Source organism: Lithobates pipiens, unplaced genomic scaffold (genome assembly GCF_037356315.1).
Source record: "Lithobates pipiens isolate NorthernLeopardFrog02 unplaced genomic scaffold, aLitPip1_a1.2 Scaffold_13, whole genome shotgun sequence".
Taxonomy (NCBI): domain Eukaryota; kingdom Metazoa; phylum Chordata; class Amphibia; order Anura; family Ranidae; genus Lithobates; species Lithobates pipiens.
The window spans coordinates 106,514,017-106,537,293 of NW_027507718.1; positions in this window are offsets into that span (position 1 = coordinate 106,514,017).

Sequence of the window (23,277 nt, forward strand, 5' to 3'; positions counted from 1 at the left end):
CCTCTGATTTATCTATTTATTTATTTATTTTATTGGATAACAATATCAAGATTGCAGTATTATCATAAATTTGTTGAGGAATCAAAGAACATTGGTTGCTATGGGTAAAACAAGTGTGTCAAAGGCATGGAAATAACAATGAATCTCTTGAGTATCCAACTTAAAATCCAGAGGGAGATTAAGTATTATGCAGGGTACAAAGATCAACTTGACTGAGCCTCTTTCTACAATTTGGTGTTTACAAGTTAGAAACTGTTTTTTTTTGCTAGAAAATTACTTAGAACCCCCAAACAGTATATATATTTTTTTCTAACACCCTAGAGAAAGAAATAGTGGTTGTTGCAATACTTTCTTTCACACCGTATTTGCGTAGTGGTCTTACAAGCGCACTTGTTTTGAAAAAAAAAAAACTTTTTTGAGTTAAAAAGTAAGATAACAGTAAAGTTAGCCCATTTTTTTCTATAATGTGAAAGATAATGGTATGCTGAGTAAATTGATACCCAACATGTCACGCTTCAAATTTGCGCCCGCTCGTGGAATGGCGACAAACTTTTACTCTTAAACCATGGGTGACGTTTAAAAAATTCTACAGGTTGCATGTTTAGACTTACAGAAGAGGTCTAAGGCTAGAATTATTGCTCTCGTTCTACCAATCATGGTGATACCTTACATGTGTGGTTTGAACACCATTTTCATATGTGGGCGCTGCTCACATATGCATTCGCTTCTGCACGCAAGCTCGCAGTTTAAATAATTTTTTCCATATTTATTTTACCTTTTTATTTTATTTTTTTACACTATTTTTTTTTTTAAATTGTGTCACTTTTTTTCCTATTAAAAGGAATGTAAACATCCCTTGTAATAGAAAAAAAGCATGACAGGACCTCTTAAATATGAGATCTGGGTTTAGAAAGACCTCAGATCTCATATTTACACTAAAATGTAATTTAAACAAAAATGTCCCTTTAAGAGCTATGGGCGGAAGTGACATTTTGACCTTGCTTCCACCCTGCAGGTGGTATGGAGACGGGTGGGGGCCATCTTCCCCTCACTCGTCTCAATGCTAAGCCAGGGACAGGACACAAGGGCACTGGAGTGCTGCGGGAGGGAGGGCCCTTTCCCGTCGCCAATAAAAGTGATCTTGCGGCGAACCTGCCACAGAGACCACTTTTATCTTGAAGTGGACAGCCCGCTGAAGAAGAGAATACCAGGGTTATGACAGCTAGTTGGTGCCATAACAAGGATATTCCTCTTCAAAGTAGCAATGTAAAACGACGGTGGGCAGTCCGCAAGTGGTGAAACTTAGAGTAGATATTATTATTATTATTATTATTATTATTATTATTATTATTATCATTATTATTATTAATATTACTAAATACCATAGCACATCTTTCTGCCTTGTGTTAAAAGTAGTCAAGTTAGATTCCATATGAGTGAATAATGATGTGGCCATTTGTATGATAATTTAATCCAAAGGAATGTGATGTTGCCAGCTTGGTGCTGTCTTGAACACCTGATTAGCAACTGGCAGTAAAATGGGGGCTTAGTGGATAATGGAAGACAGAGTGGTGAATGGATGGGGGGAAGGCAAAGGGAGGGGAGGCGGGGAGGAGGGGGAGGGTCAAGGGGCTAGGTGAGTTAGTGGTTTTCTCCTCAGTCACCGCTAATAGTTAAGTAGTTACTAGACACCTGTTGCTGGAAAGCCGCAGATGGAAAAAATCAGCATGGGTCCTCCCGAGCTCATCCCTTGAGTAGGTGTGAGAAGCCCATGCCCTCTGGTAAAGAAGAATATAAAGGGGGGGGGGGGGGTTGAAGAGATATGTGATTAAATCAGTAATCCCACATGCACACGACCATTTTTTCCGTCAGAATAAACTCAGGTGGTTTTTCCAACGGAGTTCCGAAGGAGTTCTGCTGAAACGGAATTGCCTACACACGATTACCCCAAAGTCTGATCGTTTAGAAAGCAGTGACGTACAACAGGTACAACAGGACTAGAAAAAGGAAGTTCAATAGCCAGTAGCCAATAGCTGCCCTTGCGTCGTTTTTGGTCCGTCGGAACAGCATACAGATGAACGTTTTTCCACATAGAAATAGATTTTGTTGGAAAGATTTAAAACATGTTATATTTCTAGGTCCGTCAGAATTTGAAAAAAAAAAGTAAGCTGCAGCACACACACGATCAGAATATCCAATGAAATTATTCAGTCAGACTTTTTCTGCTGGAAAGTCCGACCTTGTGTACACTGCATAAATGTTTATCTTGGGGGGCAGATCATGGTAAGGGGTTATCCCAATAATGTCAGATATCTATTGGCTGTTCAGAAGTGGTTCCAACAGGCACATGTCTTTGAGTATTTAGCTGGGGAATCTCGGACAATGAAAATGAGTTCTTCTATTTCAGCAATTTTGTTAATTTGTTTGAACCATTCTGGGATGGTCGGTATATGAGGAGAGCCCTAATGTTAGGGAATACACATTTTGGCTGCATTGATTAGAGGTAGAATTAATGTTTTACGATAATGGTGTGACGGTATATCAGAGTGATGAAAAAGGAATTGGGCTGGGGTATGTTCTAAAGAGTATGGGGAAATCGATTCTGTTAATTCTTGGACTTGTGACCAAAATGGTTGGATTAACGGGCATGACCACAGGATTTGTAACAAGGTGCTTGGTTCTCTGGGGCATCTCCAGCATTTGTTGGGAAAGGAAGGGTTATACTTTTTTAGAATCGCTGGGGTTCTGTACCAGTGAGTCAGGGTCTTGTAATTGTTTTCTTGAATGGAGTCGTTTAGGGAGCCTTCAGGGCAATCATAAATATATGTTCCCATTGGTCTTCTGATAATTCTGAATGTATTTATTTTTCCCATGTTGTGCAGGCCTTTCCAGCTTTAGGGGAGATATTTGCAAATAGCATAGTATAAATATTGGAGATCAAATGTTGTTGGGGGCTAGATTGGAAGCATAAGTGTTCAAATGGAGTAAATGTTAGTGAAGTTGAGGAATCACGATTGATCTTTTGTAGAAAGCGACAGATTTGGAAGTAGGTCCAGAGCGGGAGAGGGTTGTTGGTGAGATGTTCTAAGAAAAAAATTATGTGTTAATATTTCTGGGTAGAAATTGTGCAGACATGCCAGGAAGGAAGGCAGGGTTAAGTCTATAGGAGTTAAGGGTACCAGAATAGAAGATATGTGCAATGTTTTACATGTTTCCCTGAAACAACGGAGTGTCGGTGAGAGGATGTTCCTTGAGTGTGGAGGGGATATGGTTAAGCGACAACCAGGATGCTGATTGTAATGGTAGAGGGGATAGTGAGCTTTCTAGTCGAATCCAATTTTTACAGTGACTATGTAGTGCCCAATCAACAATTTTGGAAAGATGACAGTCCCAGTAGTACTTCTTGAGGTGTGGAAGACCAATACTCCCTTTAGTTTTGGGTCATGTCAAAAGGTCACACGTTATTCTTGGGTGTTTTTGCTTCCATAAAAATCCTGTACATATCCTTCTATAGGATAGGAGGAAGGATGGGGGAGTTTAATGGGAATAGTTTGTAGGATGTACAAAATACGGGGTAAGACATTCATTTTTAAGATTGCTGCATGGCCGAACCAGGAAAATTGTGGTTTGTGTGGTTTGTTCCATTTTTTAAGGTCATCTGATACCGTTTTGAGAATGGGTATATAATTTTAGGTGTAAAGATCTGAAAGGTTCGTTGTTAGGAAGATCCCTAGGTATTTAATTGCATTGAGTCGCCTTGAAAGGGGAAATTATTTTCACAATGTGTAACCGTCTCTCGTGGACAAGTGATATTAAGAGTGTGGGATTTTGTAAAGTTGATTTTGAAATTGGAGAGGTGCTGGAAGAGTTCAAAGTCTTTCAATAGATTCAGGATTGATATATGTGGTTCACTTAGGGATAGTAATATGTCGTCAGCAAAAGCCGCTAATTTATATGTGCGGTCTGCTATGGGTATACCTTTGATGTTGTTGTTGTTGTTCCTCCTGAGGCAACATAACAGTGGCTCCAGGGTTGATACAAATAGAATAGGAGAGAGTGGGCAGCCCTGTCTCATCCCATTGGTTATGAAGAAGGCATTCGACAGATGACTATTAATCCAGACTCAGTTGGTGTCATATATAGGGACATGATTGAGTTGAACATTTGGTTTTGAAGTCTTAAGTGTTTTAATACTGCTCCCATGTAGTCCCAGGCCAGTCTATCAAATGCCTTCTCCGCATCCAATTATAGGAAGAACCTTTTATGTTTGTTGGTGGTCATCCAGTGGTGGAGTAGTAGTAGTTTTATCTCTTGCTTCTCATCCAGGAATAAAACCAACTTGGTTCTTTTCTATTATAGATAGTAGGAGAGGAAGCAAGCCGTTGGCAAAGATTTTGGCAAAGAGTTTTATGTCAACGCTCAATAGGGAGATTTGCCTGTAGTTGGTAAATGATGTGATGTCCTTCCCTTCCTTTGGAATAACTGTAATGTGTGCTTTGAGAAGTCTGTGGAAGAGTGTGGAGGATGAGAGGGAGTTAAAGGCCCTGAGGAAAGGACCAGTGAGTACATCTGTAAAAGTTTTAAAATAGGTGGCTGTAAACCCGTCTGGCCTTACTTTTGAGTTCGTCTTCTGAGATGGGATTTTCTAATTGACCGTCATCTTCTTTGTCGATGGGTTTAGGACAGTGTTTTTTTTTATCAAGTTCTTAATAAGGGAATTTACCTTTAAAAAAGATGTATCTGCCTTCTTGTCCATAAGTGAGTCAGTGAGTTGCCAGTTAAGGTTTTTGGAGATCAGAATTTAAACTCAGTTTGGGTTAGTTGACTGATAGGAAGTGGGGAATAAATTATTTGTGAGCTTAGAGATCTTGTCTGTGCGAAAATGCATTTCTTGTAGGAAGACGATGTTGGCTTTTAATTTGTGCATCTGAGAGAGAGCTTAGCTGTGTTTCTCAGGGATATTGAGCCATTTCACGTTTAGGAGGTTACTTTTAGCATGGTATGTTTGGTGATATATCTTGTATGTGACATAATGTGTGGGGGGTAGGGCTGTAATTATGTGGAAGAATCAAAGGTATTTTTTAGCTATCACACCTAAGTGTAAGTAGGGGTAAGTTGTGAGGATAGTAGTATCAAGGGGGATAGGACAGTGAGTGTGATATTGGGGTAGCGGAGACTGAGAAGGAAGGGAGGAGAAGGTTGAGGGAAGGGATAGAGAGAAAGAGAGAGAAAAAATTTAATGATGAAAAAAATTACTGAGGGAAAAGAGAGTTGAGAGGAGAGAGTGGTAGAAGAACAAGGAGGAGAGAGAGAGGGTAATGTGATAACAAGGGGGTAGGAGTGAGAAAGTGTACCACTAAGAGTGGAGAAGAAAGAGGAGAAGAAATGTTCCGGAGGTAAGGAAGGATCCAAAGACCTTCCTTATGAGTTGTTAGGTGGTCCGATAGGGGTCATCGGAATGAATGGGTACCCGTCATGTGGAGAAGCAGAAGGTGTGGGTATTGAATGAGTAGATGGGTAAATAAAGTCCTCTGGTCTGTCAGAAGTAGGTGAGTACTGTAGAGAAGCCCTTAGGTTTTAACACCAGAGAGACTATGGGTCAACAAAGGCAGAATTCAAGTTTAGTAGAAAGTTATAAAAGAAAACATAATACAAACTCATTTAGAGGCTGTGTGGATTGATATATAATGGCTCATTTAAAGTGAGACAGCACCGGTATTGTGAAAGTGAGCACTTTTTATCTAAAGATAGAGTGAACTTAATTCTTTTGTGAAAAAATAAGTGCCTTTTCTTTATGAATACCTTCGCTGTATAAACGAAGCATTGGGCAACCAGCTTGGCTATAGTACAAAAACTTATCAAGATTAGATCTCTAGTGTGTATGGTTGACCTCCAGTCAATCTATAATTGGGTTTCAGAGAGCCGATATTAGAGCTGGACCGATCCAATTCACCTGAACGTACGATCGCATGACAAGCGGTAAAGTAGGAAACGTTACACAAGATATATATAGAGATCGGCCCCACAAACCAGAGAGTTACTGTGGTTGAATCATTTAGCTAGCGAGAAAAAAACATTTGAGTGAGCCTGTGAGTGTTCAGTCATTAATTATGCACAACAAAGGGGGAGATATAACAGTCTCCAACAGGAATCAACAACAATAAACAGTAAACAATATCCCCTTTTTATTACCAATCGGCTTTGCTTCATCTGGAAACCATAGAATGATCCGGTATGCCCTTGGGTATGGAGGTTGGGGCGAATTCATATGGAGGATGCGCCTATGGGGGTAGGGCGCATCTAAGAGGTATCCAATTTGGGGCAGCTTAATGGTTGCATTGGTCATGAGGCCTATTCTCAGCTGTTATCTGACCTTTAAGAAAGGGATGGGGGAATAAGTGCATATAGAAGTATTCTCTTAACGAGAGGAATAAATTGTGTTGAGCTGGTTTGTAAGGGATAATGTGACAATAAGAGTTTATTTTAGATTCCATGTGAAATCGCCTCTCCTGTTGGGGGGGGGGGGGGGGAATTCTCTAAGCATTATATATCACAAGGAACAGTTTTTCAAAAGAGGCCTATGGATTAATACAATAAGTCATTATCCTAAGTACTCCAACTATGTAATCCAATGGAAGGAGTGTTATGCACTGTGGAGGATTGAAAAGGGGTTTGATGGAGGGGGGATAAGGTAGTAGAGAGGGCATGGTAAGGGGGGGACTGCTTGGGGGACCAGCCTGTAGTCCTAAAGATTAGACATCTCACAGCAAGTGCATGCTAAACTTGTGTGTCAACAAGTTGTGAATGACTATTATGCGTTGCAAAGGTTACCATTCATTACCATCAGTGAAGGTGTTCAAGCATCTTAGTGAGTTCTTGCTTCTTGGGTAGACGTTTGATAATGGAGTGGAGAGAGGCCTGGCATCTAAACGTGGGGGAACATTGGGGTCGAAACAAGTGGCAATTGCCTTTTCCTGTTCCTCACAATTCGAGGGAGGGTGTGGGAATGTGACCAACTAGGGATAGATACATTTTTCCCCCAATCAAAAATACTGGGGAGACAGTGAACTTGGCATTTGAAATGTAGATCAGTTCATCTTTGATGACGGTATATTATGTGAAGGTAACTTCTTTATCAACACCATGAAAACGGGGTAGCTTAACCCCCCTGGCAGTATTCCCAAGTCTGGCTCGGGGTGAAAATTCAGCACCATTAGCGGTAACCCCGAGCCAGACTCTGGACCGCATCGCTAGATCCAGGAATCCAGGATGAGTTTACTTACCTTGTCCCATGGATCCAGCGATGTCCCCCCCGCAGTCCGAGCGAGCCGTCCTCCGCTCGATGTATCATACCGCCGGGCTCCGGTCCCTGCGAGTGGTGTGACGCACGGGGACAGAGAATGGCGCCAAATTCAAAAAGTAAAACCCACACATTACATACAGGATAATGTAATCTTACAGATTACATTGCTGTATGTAATTATTTCACATCCCCTTTGTCCCTAGTGGTCTGTCCAGTGCCCTGCATGCAGTTTTATAATATAAAAACTGTTCTTCCTCCCTGGAAACTGGAGATTGTTCATAGCAACCAAAACTGTCCCTTTACATCAAAAGTGGGTTTATACCAGCTGGAATCACTCGCAGAATTGAGCGATAGCAATTTGTGGGGAGATCCGTCATGAAATACTGAAAACGAATGACAGCGACAATTCTGCAACTGAGCAAATTTCAGTGTTTTTGATTTGATTGCATTATTGAATCATTTTTATTATTATTATTATATTAATATTTGGTATAATTATTTATAGTTATTTATTATATTATAATTTATTATTAAATTTTTCAAACTTTATCATACCCGGGATGTTTACTAGACTCTGGTTTGGATAGATTTAAGTGAGTTATTCCTAAGAATTACAGGACTACAATATAAAACGCCAAATTTTCATGCAAAATAATGGTACCGCTTTCAGCATCTAAAATCCAAAATAATCATACCGCCAGGGAGGTTAATGTGCTATCAAAGAAATATCGGGTTTGAGGGTTTCAGGTGAAAAGGGAAAAAAGACGATCGGTCATTCTGGACCTCCTGATGAGGTCTTCTGTGAGCTGGAGAAGCAATGGGACTATTATTGTGGTGTTCCTGGATACTGAGGATGCGGTTGGTCTAGGTGAGTTGGACCTGTGTCGCCGAATGTGGAATTAATTGCAGACTGGGATGGCATCTGTATAGGTAGATCTCCTGAGGTGAGGAGGTCGAAGGGTTTTATACCAGTCAAGTAATTCAATGAGGGGTATGTTTAGTGTCTCACAAAAGGCAGGTAAGTCCTTTGGAACTCTCAAGTTGGCTGTGCGGCCTTGTGCTGAGGCAGATAGGCAGAAGGGAAATTTCCAGCATGGTCAAGGAGGGGACCCAGGTCTCTATTTTGGAGAGTGATGGGTGAGAGGTCTTGAAATTTTTTTTATATCTTTGCCTTGGTATAATAGGTTGCTACAATCCCTGGGCCTTCCTTCAGTTGAAAGCTAACCAGGCAACATACTACGTCTCTGGGAGGGTCAGTGTCTCTTCCCCTGGATCTGAGAGCTCTGTGTAGATGCTCATACTCATTGAGGAATTCAGGAGGTATGCCTAAAAAGGTCATTGAATATGGCTATATTAGCCTGAGTCAGTTGGTTATGGTCAGTTGTTTCAGGATGGCCTCTTACCCATATGTTGTGATGCTGACCACGATTGTCCAGGTCTTCCATTTATCTGTGAAGGTCTCTGAGCTGGACATTGTGTGACTGAGAGGATAGCTGGAGTTGATGAATGTCAGTTTCATTATTCAATGTGGTTTCTTCTATGTCACCTATACACATTGCCATGGTCTGGATATCTCTCTTGAGGTCTGTGATGGTCGTTGCCAATGTGGCTTTTATATCTTCAGCCACTGATCGCAGGTCTCGGATGCTCAGGGGCTGATCTGCAGCCGTGCTTGGCATTGAGGAGTGAGCCTGGTGTCTGCCCGAAGGGCTGAGGCTGGAGGAGTGCTCTATGTTGGTGTAAGCCCAAGATGAAGCCGGGCCTCATGTGGCTGCATCCGGAAGATCTCCAGTATATTGCGGCTCATCTGGGATTCGGTTCCCCTGGGTGATCGGGACCGAGTTGGGGACGAGTTCTCCTTTGGTTTCCCCATATCTGCAGGGGAAGATGGCTCCGCTGGACTGAGAGAGGCACCTCTGTAGACCGGAGCATGGGGATTATGCGGCCATTAGAGTCCGGCACCAAACCACGCCCCCAAATCTATTTCTATCTTTGTGCTTTATATAGGAAATTAGAATTAATCCCTTCACAAGGGATGTGATGAGTTCAAATTCCTTACATAAAGCATAAAGATAGAAATAGAGGTATAGCAGTCGTGCTAATGATATGTATGATATTCCTGGAATAGCCGCTATACAATGTGAGGATTTCGTTTTAGTAGCAACAAAACTCACAGGACTGAATGACAGTTTTCATTTCTGTACTTTTTTCTCTTTTTTTTGTGCAAATGACTCAAGAAGAACAATAGATTTAGGACAGACATATAATGACTTGGATTGAAATATTGAAATTGAAAATGCTTTTCATCATATTTTGCCTTATATTTGCATGGGGTGGGCCACGTAAGGTTGTGTTAGATACACACTGTAGATATATTTTATTGTTGTGTGAAAGCTTATACACCCCCTGTTTTAATAAGCAAAAATATCTAAAATATACAGGTTAAAGTTTTGTTTTTTTTGTTTTTGTTTTTTGCACTGACTATTTGGTGTTGATTGTGTATTTACAATTGTTTTTGTTTCTTTGCTCCCTGAAAGATGAGGTTTGCCATTGTGGGCACTGGGTGGATGGACAGAGTTCAATTCTCGAGACACTTGGATTATGTCAGTATACTGGCGCCGGTACAACATGAGAGACCGAGTGGAGACACTGTCACTGGCATTTCCTTTTAAAGGCCTATACAATATTGTTCTCTGAAGAGATCAGCTGAGTTTGGAGAAACTGGCTTGGACTTTTTTCACCCTACATCCACTCTCTATGCAATACAGACTCAGTATGGACTTCGCCAGCAGTTCACATATTGTTGACACCATATCTTGGTATTGGGATGTGGTAGACATTTTGTACATTCATACAAGCTGATTGCAATTATGCCCTGGTGATTTGAGTACATTTGCATGAGCAATATAATCCCACTATTTAAACATTGAATTTTTTTTATGCACTCTACCCCAAAAGACATTTGGGGTTTCTTTCAGCATCTTGCAGCAAGTTTGGGTTGCTAGACATGCAGCTGAGATTTATGGCTGTGCTGGGTATTCATTGAGCACAATTGAATAACATTTTTACTGGTGAAAGCGTAAAGGATGCATTTTACATACCCCTTGTTGTGACAGCATATTGTAATATGACAAAACCAAGTAAGCATTAGATGACACATGTCTTGGCAGATACCAGTTTTTTTTAGCTGCTAATACTGCATGAGAACAATCTATGTAATTTACATTTACCTGGTATGTACCACATTTTTAAATATATATTGATCTTGTTTTTAAGGTAACCTGTGCCTCCCTATGACACTTAATAAGTGCATATTCCATATACCTGCAAAAAATGACAGCGCTCTATACATACATACAAAAATCAATAATGATAAAGCTAAACAACAAATAACAATATGTGAATCTAAGAAAAGTTTACAAAAATAATGGTGCTTATCAATAAAGTGTTTAAGCATTAAATGTCTCCAATAACAGTGCAAATACCACAAAACGTATAGAAACTAAACGTGTTAAAATCAGTATCACAGTTTTCAGTAAAGTTCCAAATAGTGCATTCATGAAAAGTGCTTGCATACCTTTGTATAGATGGGATTTCTCTGAGTGTCCTGAAAGAGCCTAAAGAGGATTCATTTTTGAGTGCAAGTTGACCTTTTTTGGCTGTAGGGTCAATTTTCTCTGGTGAGTGATCCAGTCTATTGTGGTGAGGGCATGCAATCAGTAGCAGTGATTTTTTTTAAAATGCTTAAATATTAAAAATGTCCAATTCCATTAAACCTTTTACCTCCACTGGCATAGAAACTACATCAATAGCTTCTATGTCAGTGGAGGATTTCTACACACTACTGTTGGGAGAGCATGCAAATCTGACAAGCCTATTGTCAGCTGTTAGATGAAAGCAATCTTGCGGCTGCACCACACTCCCCTGACCCGGAAGCGATGTGTAAAATTTCACGTATGGCCCCTGGTGTCACGGTCCCCAGACAGTATGGCTGGGGAAGAAGCTAATAGAATGCATCCCATTAGCATTTATTGGAAGGCAGGTGAGGCATCAGGGGTCTTTTAGAGTACATGAGTGTACTCTAATTTAAATGATTGTTTTGAAACAAATAAATATTTCCTCTAAATGGCAAAAAAGAATATATACAAGAAAACAAAATAAAACTTATTATAGTTTTGTTTTAAAATTGTACAAACATATGATTTGACATTTCCATGGTGTTTGCTTGGCTTTACAAACATTCATAGTACATGAACATTTTGCCCCCAGCTATGCAAACCTGACTATGGGGTATTGGGAATTACAGTATATTTCACAAAATAATCTCTTCTCAGCCAACATCATTTTTTATGGGTGCTATATTGATGATTTAGTCATCATATGGGATGGCACCATAGACAGCCTGACACAGTTTGTATCACATTGCAAAAATAACAATCTAGGGCTATCTTTCACCCATGTGGTCGATCCTAACAGACTGGCCTTTTTGGACCTGGAACTGTACCACAGTGACACACACATAGAGGCCACTAATTACACAAAACCTACTGTGGGAAATTCATTCATCCATTATTGCAGCTGTCACCATCCCAGGTGGATTAACAATATACCCCAGAGTCAGTTTCATAGGATTTGCCGCAATTGTATCCAGGATGAGGACTAACAGACCCAAGGGTGACTCCTTACCAATAAATTATTGGATAAAGGATATCCATCTATCCTTGTGGAAGATGCCTTCCAACAGTACACAACTAAACCTTTGCCTAAGTTCACCACATCAGATGAATCCTGACCTATATGGTTCACGAAACAATTTCATGATTGCCACAGAAAAATGGAAAAAACATACTTATTAAACATTGGCCAATTTTGTTGGAAGACCTCCTTCTGGGCTTGTCCCTTACGTAGAAACCCAAAGTGTCCTATTGTAGGGCCAAAAACATCAAAAGCCAATTAGCACCCAGCAGAATTCGTAAGTTCCAGTCTATTCCCCCTATTACCCATACTCATTCCACTGACAGTTTTTTTCCAGCATTGGAACATGCCTATGCCTTATGCGCGCATTTGTTCATCATGGGCAAAAAACTTTCACAACAAAAGGAAAGACATATAACATCAAAGAATTCCATAATTGCTCCAATGAGTATGTCATATACAGCCTGACATGTCCTTGTGGTCTCCTGTATGTAGGAAGGACCATCCATCCCTTATGCCAATGATTTGGTAAACATAGACAATCCATTGAGCAGGGATGCAACAAACATAGTGCCCCCAGACACTTTCTGAAGGTTCACAAAAAATCCACTGCAGGTCTACAAGTGGGTGATTGAGACCATCTCCAGAGATCTTCCTGCTGCGGAGCGTTTTAAATGGCTGTGCCAGCAGGAGACCTTCTGGATATACTCTTTAAGTACTCTCTCGCCAGGGGGGCTTAACAAAGAGATTGAAATACATAGTCTGTTATAATATAATAATATATAGATACCAGCTTCTTTAATACTATTTCTTTTTTTACAGAACTGTACGGTCATCATCTTAAAATTTGGATATCATTAGGTCCCTAGTCTGCAGATGGGGGTGGTGGGGTTGTATGTATATATTTATATTTATTATATTCCTCCCCTTTATATATATGATTCATTCTTTTAATTTATTTTTTAATATTGATATTCAGATCGTGCACCCTTATTCCACGTGCACACGATCGGAATTCTTATTGGAAAAAGCTCTGATGGTTTTCCCCGACGGAATTCCGACGGAATTCCACTCAAGCTGTCTTCCCTACACACGGTCACACCAAATTCTGATTGTTTAGAACGCGGTGACGTACAACGCGTACGACGGGACTAGAAAAAGGAAGTTCAATAGCCAGTAGTCAATAGCTTCCGTCTCGTAGTTGAATCTGAGCATGCGTGATTTTTGGTGTGTTGGAATTGCATACATGCAATTGGAAAATTTAGAACATGCTATCAATTTTTGGCTGGCGGAAATTCGGACAGCTAAATTCCAATGGAGCATACACACGGTAGCATTTTCCGATGAAAAGCTCTCATTGGTCTTTTTCTGGCCGGAATTCCGATCGTGTGTACGCGGCATTAGTTATATTTTTGGCCTTTTTTAGCTCTGTTTTTCCTCAGCTGTCAACCTTTGTAAGCCCAACTATTTAGAATCTACTATTTTTCCGAAATTCCTTCATCCCATTGCCTTTGGTCTGCTGACCGTTGTAGTTCTACAGCCACAGACGTCATGCCCATGTATTTAATGATGCTCTCCTCCAGAGAACAATAGGCCAGTAGAAGGAACTGTGAGCTCTGAAAGTGTAGCCTTTCATTCTATGGAGACAGTCTTCACCCTTACTACTTCCTGGTTTTCTTAAATATACAGCCATTCAGCACATCACACCAGAACTTTTCCAGCTACCTGGATCGGCAAGGAACCTGTGGGATGCAGTAGAACTGCCAGGACTACATACTTATGATGAGCACGATTCCCACTTATATCGTGTAAGTGTTTATAATCTTGTGCAATAAATTTTACTGTTTTAATACTACACTTAGAGAGGTGCCTCCCCCCTTGTTTCTTTTATTTATTAGCTTTGATGCCCTTCTTTGTGCTCACTCCATTTCCACTAAATCCTTCCTGAACACTGGTGCCCAGAACTGCACAGCATACTCCAGGTGCAGCCGGACCAGAGTCTTGTAGAATGGAAGAATTATTGCTTTATCCCTAGAGTTAATCAATTTTTTAAATCAATGCCAATATTCTGTTTGCTTTGTTAGCAGCAGCTTGGCATTGCATGCCATTGCTGAGCCTTTCATTTACTAGAACATAGTTACATAGTTACATAGTTAGCCAGGTTGAAAAAAGAAGTCCATCTAGTTCAACCTTAAAAGAACCCCAGGCCCTTTTCCATCCTAGATTCCCCCAGAGGTTCTCCCCCTAGTGTATAGATTGCTTTCATATTTTTGCCACCCAAATTTTTTAAATTTTTCTACATTAAACCTCATTTGTAGTGATGGACGAACTTCCGACGGGACGTTTCGCGAACGCGAACTGCGAACGCGGCCGATAGTTCGCAAACCGTAACGTTCGCGGTGGGCCCCATTGACTTCAATGGGAGGTGAACTTTACAAACCTACAGGTCAAATTTGCAGCCACAAAATAATTACTAGCTGTGCACACATAGTCCCACCACATGGCCAATGACATAACACATATATGAGGTGAATCTGGGATCGACAACTACAAGCATTCTTTTTTTATATGTGAAATTCTGACAATTCAGGACTGTGGAGCGCATGAAGGCAATGGAGGAGAGGGAAGGTCAGGGTAGGCAAAGAAGAGGGTGCAGGAGATGATCACCAGCACCGTGATATAGAGCACTGACACCTGCACCGTGATAGAGTCATCTGACAAAAGCACCGTGATAGAGAGAGAGCACTAACATCAGCACCGTGACATAAAACACTGACATCAGCACCGTGATATAGAGCATTGACACCTGCACCGTGATAGAGTGATTTGACACCAGCACCGTGATAGAGAGCACTGACATCAGCAGCGTGACATAAAGCACTGACACCAGGACCGTGATATACAGCACTGACACCTGCACCGTGATAGAGTAATCTGACACCAGCACCGTGATAGAGAGCACTGACATCAGCAGTGTGACATAAAGCACTGACACCAGCACCGTGATATACAGCACTGACACCTGGAGGAACCACCCCAGGAGGAAGTCAGCATAGCACAGAGATGATGGGAGCCCCTCATAATAAGCAGCCCCAGGAGAAAGTCAGCATAGCACAGGGATGGTGGGAGCCCCTCATAATAAGCAGCCCCAGGAGGATGTCAGCACAGCACAGGGACGGTAAACTTTACAAACCTACAGGTCATATTTGCAGCCACAAAATAATTACTAGCTGTGCACACATAGTCCCACCACATGGCCAATGACATAACACATGTAAGAGGTGAATCTGGGATCGACAACTACAAGCATTCTTTTTTTATATGTGAAATTCTGAAAATGCAGGACTCTTAAGACAATGGAGGCGAGAGAAGGTCAGGGTAGGCAAAGAAGAGGGTGCAGGAGATGATCACCAGCACCGTGATATAAAGCACTGACACCTGCACCGTGATAGAGTGATCTGACACCAGCACCGTGATAGAGAGCACTGACATCAGCAGCGTGACATAAAGCACTGACACCAGCACCGTGATATACAGCACTGACACCTGCACCGTAAGCAGTCCCAGGAGGAAGTCAGCATAGCACAGGGATGGTGGGAGCCCCTCATAATGAGCATAGCACAGGGATGGTGGGAGCACCTCATAATATGCACAGCAGAGGGTGCAGAAGAGTAAGGCTGAGTGAGCCACTCAACCAATTCTGGTGCTTCCTTTAACGTAATCGCACGCACCTTCTGAAATTTCCCACTTTGGCTCAAGCCTGTTGCTCCTGCCCTACCCCTACCACCCCTGCGGAAGGGCCTGCCTCTTCCTCTGCCTGTCATTTTTTAAATGACCCTGTGACAAAACTCTCTACAGAAGTGCAGTATGTATGTGGAAGAAGGTATATAACACCCCGCTTCAATCTATTTTTTTGGGGGGCCACTGGTCTATCACACCAGTTACAATATTTTTTTTTTGGATTGCGTTTGTCACTCTTTGTAGTATCGCTGCAGAACCGCTCAGCAGTCACAATGCTGCACAGTGGAAACGCACTATACTATGCTTTCTATATGTGCAAGTATTTTATACGTGTATTACACAACTATATACTGCACACCAAATAGTACACCTATACCAGTCCTTAAGGACCTTTGTGGAACTAGTAGGTTGTGATTAGCAGACTGTACCTCACTCAACCCTATATACTGTAGTATGCTATAACTTACCAGTCCTTAGAAGGACCTTTGTGGAACTAGTAGGTTGTGATTAACAGACTGTACCTCACTCAACTCTATATACTGTAGTACACTATACCTTACCAGTCCTTAGAAGGACCTTTGTGGAACTAGAAGGTTGTGATTAGCAGACTGTACCTCAGTCCCTATACTCATAAAGGACTGCTGCAGCAGAAGGGCAGAAGTCAGCAGTAGTGCACCTCAACCCTATATATTGTGGACCTATACTAGTCCTTAAGGATTAGCAGACTGTACCTCACTCAACCCTATATACTGTAGTACGCTATACCTTACCAGTCCTTAGAAGGACCTTTGTGGAACTAGTAGGTTGTGATTAGCAGACTGTACCTCACTCAACCCTATATACTGTAGTACACTATACCTTACAAGTCCTTAGAAGGACCTTTGTGGAACTAGTAGGTTGTGATTAGCAGACTGTACCCCAGTGCCTATACTCATAAAGGACTACTGCAGCAGAAGGGCAGCAGTCAGCAGTAGTGCACCTCAACCCTATATATTGTGGACCTATACCAGTCCTTAAGGATTAGCAGACTGTACCTCATTCAACCCTATATACTGTAGTACGCTATACCTTACCAGTCCTTAGAAGGACCTTTGTGGAACTAGTAGGTTGTGATTAGCAGACTGTACCTCAGTCCCTATACTCATAAATGACTACTGCAGCAGAAGGGCAGCAGTCAAGTATAATATTCTTTCTATATTTGGAAGAAAGAATATTATACGTGTACAACCCTATTACCATACCAGTCCTGAAAAGGACCTTTGTGGACCTAATAGTAACAGCTAATGATTAAACTGACTGTCCCTCACTGCTACACACAGCTTCCTGTCTGTCCCTATTTAAACTGACAAAACACAGGCTGCTACAACAATAACTTGAATAGCACTGCACTCAAAACTATATCATGTACTACTACACCATACCAGTCCTGAAAAGGACCTTTGTGGACCTAATAGTAACAGCTAATGATTAAACTGACTGTCCCTGCTGCACACAGCGTCCTGTCCCTATCTGCACTGAGAAAAGACAATCTGCTGCAACAATGACTTGAATAGCAGTGCCTCAAACCTATATCCTGAACTACACCTATACCATACCAGTCCTTAAAAGAACTTTTGTGGACCTAATAGCTAGCGATTTGTGTCACTGCAGTCTCTCCCTGCTCCAGACAGCAACCTCTCCCTATAGTGACAGTAGAAAGAATGTAAAATGGCCGCCGGATCGGGTCTATTTATAAGTTAGGGGGAATGTCCAAGTGTCCATGTGCTGTAATGCCTCAATTGGCTGTCCTGTACCACATGATGGATGTGTCATCATAGGTCAAAGTTCTTTTACACAGTAAACACTTGGGTCCGCCGGGCGAACAGCGGCAATAGTCCGCCGATCGGGCGAATTGCGAACAGCAAATAATTTGCCGCAAACCGACTGCCGGGTGAACAGTTCGGCCATCCCTACTCATTTGCCATGTAGTTGCCCACCCCATTCATTTATTCAGATCTTCTTGCAAGGTTTCCACATCCTGCGGAGAAGTTATTGCCCTACTTAGCTTAGTGTCAGGGCTGGCTTAGCCCTTCCTCCTCTAGGCTGGCCGCTCAGCTGTCAGCTAATTGCCAGCTCTCTTCTCTTTCCACAGTTACCAGCTGTTCCTGATGATGCTTGTCTGACCTGCCTATTTAAAGCCTTCCAGGTCACTCTTTCCTTGCATTCGCGTTGGTCACATCACTAGGAACCATCTCCTGCTGTTTGTTTCAAGACTGGCTTGCTGACATCCCTCCTGGTTTCTATCCTGCTTGCAGTTGCTCTCCTTGGATCCCTGATGTCTGGACTGGCTGATCACCCGATCTGGTTTATGAAGTTTAGACTGGCTGACTACCCGATCTGGCTACTGGACTCTGGCTATGCTTGACTATGCTTTTTTCTATTTAACTTTTTATTTTTACTAATAAACAAGTGTGATTTGATTGTACTTCTGTCTCTGTCTGTTTCATGGTTCCTGACAGTACGCGAAGGCCATGAATTCAGAAGATACAATCAATCCACTTCAGCGCATGGATCAGTTTGCCTTGGAGTTACAAATGCTCCTGAATCGCACCTGGAATCCCCCATGGTGGCTGCTCCGGTACAACCTGAGTCACAGGCCGTCCCTGCTGCTGCGCCAGTCTCTGTGCAGGCACCCGCCTCGAGTATTACCTCTATAAGAGGTATGTCTTGTTCTGCTCCTCTTCCCTAGCGATTTGGGGATGATCCAGTTCAATGCAGAGGGTTTCTCAATCAGGTTGAAATATACTTTGAAATGCTGCCCCAGGTGTTTCCCACGGACAGAAGCAAAGTAGGTTTCGTGATATCTTTGCTTTCTGAGAGAGCCTTGGCCTGGGCTAACCCTCTATGGGAGACACAAAAACCTGTTGTCTTGAGTTACCCTCAGTTTGTGGCCTCCTTTAAAAGGGTTTTTGACATTCCCGAATGCTCCGCTTCTGCTGCCAAGTGCCTCATGTCCATCAAACAGAGTACGAGAACTGTTGCCGACTACGCTATCGAATTCCGTACTCTGGCAGCAGAGGTTGCTTGGAACAATGAGGCCCTTGTGGTGGCTTTTTCTCATGGTCTTTCGGATTCCATCAAGGATGAGATAGCAGCCCAAGATATACCCACTGAGTTGGAGAGCTTGATCTCGTTTGCCATCCTCATTGACTCCAGACTCAGAGAAATACTTTCTCTTAAGAAGCGCTTGCGGAAGCCTCCTGTACGTTTTCCTCCGAGCTTTGTAGTCCCACCCATGCCTCCCTCACCTCCCATGCCTCCCTCACCTCCCATGCCTCCTGGTACCGAGTTGGTCAGTGAAGATGAACCCATGCACCTGGGCATCACACGTCTCTCTGCGGATGAGAGAGCCTTTAGGAGGAGGGAGAGATTGTGCCTTTATTGTGGCCAGGCAGGTCACTTTTTGAAGTCTTGTCCTACCCGTCCAGGGAACTCCCAAACCTTGAGGTCCTGTCATGGACAGACCTTAGGTGGCGTTGTTTCTTCCCCGGTTATCCAGAAGGATAAGCCCCTGGTTTTGGTCACCCTTTCTTGGGCTGAGTCGTCCATCGAGATACAGGCTCTAATCGACCCTCTGGGGCTGCAGGCCTGTTCATTGATGCTGCATTTGTTTCGCAGCACTCGATTACGCTGCAGCTGCGTGACACTCCACTTGCCATTGAGGCTCTTGACGGGAGCCCTTTACAGCCTGCCCATGTTCCATTGTCCATGGCCTTAGGGGCTCTTCACCATGAGATAATCCAATTCCAAGTTATTTCCTCACCAAGATTTCCACTGGTTATTGGTTATCCTTGGTCACAGAAGCACAACCCCTCTTTTGATTGGCTCCGTGCCGAGGTTCTCTCCTGGTCACCACAATGCAGTGAGACATGCTTCCTGAAGGTATCCAAGGTCCTGAGCACCACTTCACTCCCCTCCCTGCCGGAAGAGTACCGTGATTTTGGCGCTGTCTTTGATAAAGGTCAAGCCGGTAGTTTGCCTCCACACCGGCCTTATGATTGCACAATTGACCTTCAACCTGGTGCCATACCTCCTCGTGGCTGGGTTTACCCTCTGTCGGTCTTGGAGGATAAGGCCATGGAGGAGTATGTTGCTTTCTCGAGGTTTCATCCTCAAGTCCTCGTCTCCTGCTGGTGCTGGTTTCTTCTTTGTGAAAAAGAAGAGCGTTGAACTGAGACCTTGTATAGATTATAGGGGTTTCAATCGTGTCACGATTAAGAATGCCTACCCAATTCCATTGATTACAGAATTATTTGACCGCCTCAAGGGAGCAAAAGTTTTTCACAAAGCTTGACCCGAGAGGGGCATACAATCTCCTGCGCATTAAGGAGGGCGACGAGTGGAAAACTGCGTTTAATACCAGAACAGGTCATTATGAATACCTGGTAATGCCTTTTGGCCGTTGTAAGGCCCCAGCAGTTTTCCAGGAATTTATTAACAAAGTCCTCCAAGATTTGTTGCAAATGTGTGTGGTGGTTTATCTCGATCATATCCTCATATTTTCCAAGTCCCTGGAGAGCCACCACACAGATGTCTGTCATGTACTTCAGAAACGAAGGGAGAACAATCTCTATTGTAAACTGGAGAAGTGCGAGTTCCATCGTGAACAGGTTACATTCCTGGGCTATGTCATTTCCACTGCTGGTTTTTTGATGGACCCAGAGAAACTGTCGGCAGTCCTACAGTGGCCTCGACCCATGGGTTTACATCCTCTGCAGCGTTTTCTGGGCTTTTCCAACTACTATCAGAAGTTTATTTGTAACTTCTCGTCTCTGGTCAAGCCTCTGACTGATATGACCAGAATAGATGGTAACCCACAGAGTTAGTCTCAGGAGTCCATTAAGGCCTTTGAGACTTTCAAGGCTGCCTTTGTTTCTGCTCCTGTGTTGGCACATCCTGATCCTACGTTGCCTTTTATCCTAGAATTTGATGCTTCTGAGACTGGAGTTGGCGCCCTTCTGTCTCAACGTCCTAACTCTGAGAGAGCTATGCATCCGTGTGGTTACTTTTCCAAGAAATTGTCACCTGCTGAATGCAATTATGAGATTGGTGACAGAGAGCTGTTGGCGATCATTTTAGCCCTGAAAGAACGGAGACATCTCCTTGAAGGTACCACTGTGCCCGTTCTTATTCTTACTGACCATAAGAATCTTACATTCTTGTCTGAGTCTAAGCAACTCTCTCCCAGAAGGGCGCGATGGGCTCTTTTCTTGTCGAGCTTTAATTACATTGTCTCATTCTTACCCGGTACTAAGAATGTAAGAGCTGATGCCTTGTCACGACAATTTTCCTCCACTTCCAAGTCGGAGTCGGTTCCGGTTCCTATGATTCCTCCTGATCGTAATTTGGCTACGGTTCGCACCAGTCTTACTTCTACTTTGGGTGACAAAATTCTTGCTGCTCAGGTCCATGCTCCTTCTGATAAACCTTGTGACCGCTGCTTCGTCCCAGAGAGTCTCCGTACTGCAGTGCTCCAGACTTACCATTCTTCCAAGGCAGCTGGCCATCCTGGGAAGAATCAACTCATTTGGGCCATCTCCCAACAATTCTGGTGGCCTAGTCTATGGGCTGATATTACTGCCTTCGTAGCTGTCTGTCCCGTGTGTGCTCAGAGTAAGACTCCACGACACATTCCAGTGGGCCTCCTACAACCCATACCCAATGGAGAGAGGCCCTGGACTCACCTGTCTATGGATTTCATTGTGGAATTGTCCAACTCCCAAGGCAACACTGCTATCCTTATGGTGGTTGACCGGTTCTCAAAGATGTGTCATTGTATTCCACTAAAGAAGTTGCCCACCTCTAAGGAATTGGCTTCCATTTTTGCTCGGGAAATCTTTCGCTTACATGGGCTACCCAAGGTGATTGTCTCGGACAGGGGCAGTCAGTTTGTCTCCCGGTTCTGGCGAGCCTTTTGTGCACAGTTGGGAATCCAGCTTGTGTTCTCTTCTACGAATCACCCGCAGTCTAATGGGGCCGCAGAACGAGCCAATCAGTCCTTGGAGCAATTCCTACGTTGCTATATTTCTGACCATCATAACAACTGGTCTGACCTATTACCTTGGGCAGAGTTTGCTCACAACAGTGCCTTGAATTCTGCCTCCCGATTGTCTCCATTTATGGCGAATTATGGTTTCCAACCTTCCATGTTACCTGACTCGTTTGTTCCGCAGAGTATTCCTGCGTTAGAGGAGCATCTCTGTGGTCTTCATTCCACTTGGGTACAAGTCCAGGAGGCTTTGCGTCATGCTAATGATAGGTACAGACTCCATGCTGACCGCAGACACCTGCCTGCGCCTTCCTACCAGGTTGGGGACAGGGTCTGGCTGTCATCTTGCAACCTCCAGCTTCGTGTTCCCTCACTGAAGTTTGCACCTCGGTTTATTGGGCCTTTCCGTATCCTTCGCAGGATTAACCCAGCAGCTTACGCGTTGGACCTTCCTACTAGTATGCACATCTCAAATGTGTTTCATGTTTCCTTATTGAAACCGTTGGTCTGTAACCGATTTACCACCTCGGTGCCACGTCCTCACCCTATTCAGGTTGAGAACCATGAGGAGTATGAGGTACAATCCATTGTTGACTCCCGTAGGTTCCGTGGGCACATACAGTACCTGGTGCATTGGAAGGGGTACGGTCCGGAGGAACGCTCCTGGGTTTCATCCTCTGACGTACATGCCCCTGTCGTCCTCCGCGAGTTCCATAGACGGTTTTCCCTCAAGCCCGGTGGCCCTCTGAGGGAGAGGGGTCATTGAGGGGGGTACTGTCAGGGCTGGCTTAGCCCTTTCTCCTCTGGGCTGGACGCTCAGCTGTAAGCTAATTACCAGCTCTCTTTTCTTTCCACAGTTACCAGCTGTTCCCGATGATGCTCGTCTGACTTGCCTATTTAAAGCCTTCCAGCTCACTCTTTCCTTGCCTTCGCGTTGGTCACATCACTAGGAACCATCTCCTGCTGTTTGTTTCAAGACTGGCTTGCTGACATCCCTCCTGGCTTCTATCCTGCTTGCAGTTGCTCTCCTTGGATCCCTGACGTCTGGACTGGCTGATTACCTGATCTGGTTTATGAAGTTTGGACTGGCTGACTACCCGATCTGGCTACTGGACTCTGGCTATGCTTGACTATGCTTTTTTCTATTTAACTTTTTATTTTTACTAATAAACAAGTGTGATTTGATTGTACTTCTGTCTCTGTCTGTTTCATGGTTCCTGACAGTACGCGAAGGCCATGAATTCAGAAGATACAATCAATCCACTTGTTGGTAATATTTTTTCCAGATTGGATGAGCAAGATCAGCGCATGGATCAGTTTGCCTTGGAGTTACAAATGCTCCTGAATCGCACCTGGAATCCCCCATGGTGGCTGCTCCGGTACAACCTGAGTCACAGGCCGTCCCTGCTGCTGCGCCAGTCTCTGTGCAGGCACCCGCCTCGAGTATTACCTCTATAAGAGGTATGTCTTGTTCTGCTCCTCTTCCCTAGCGATTTGGGGATGATCCAGT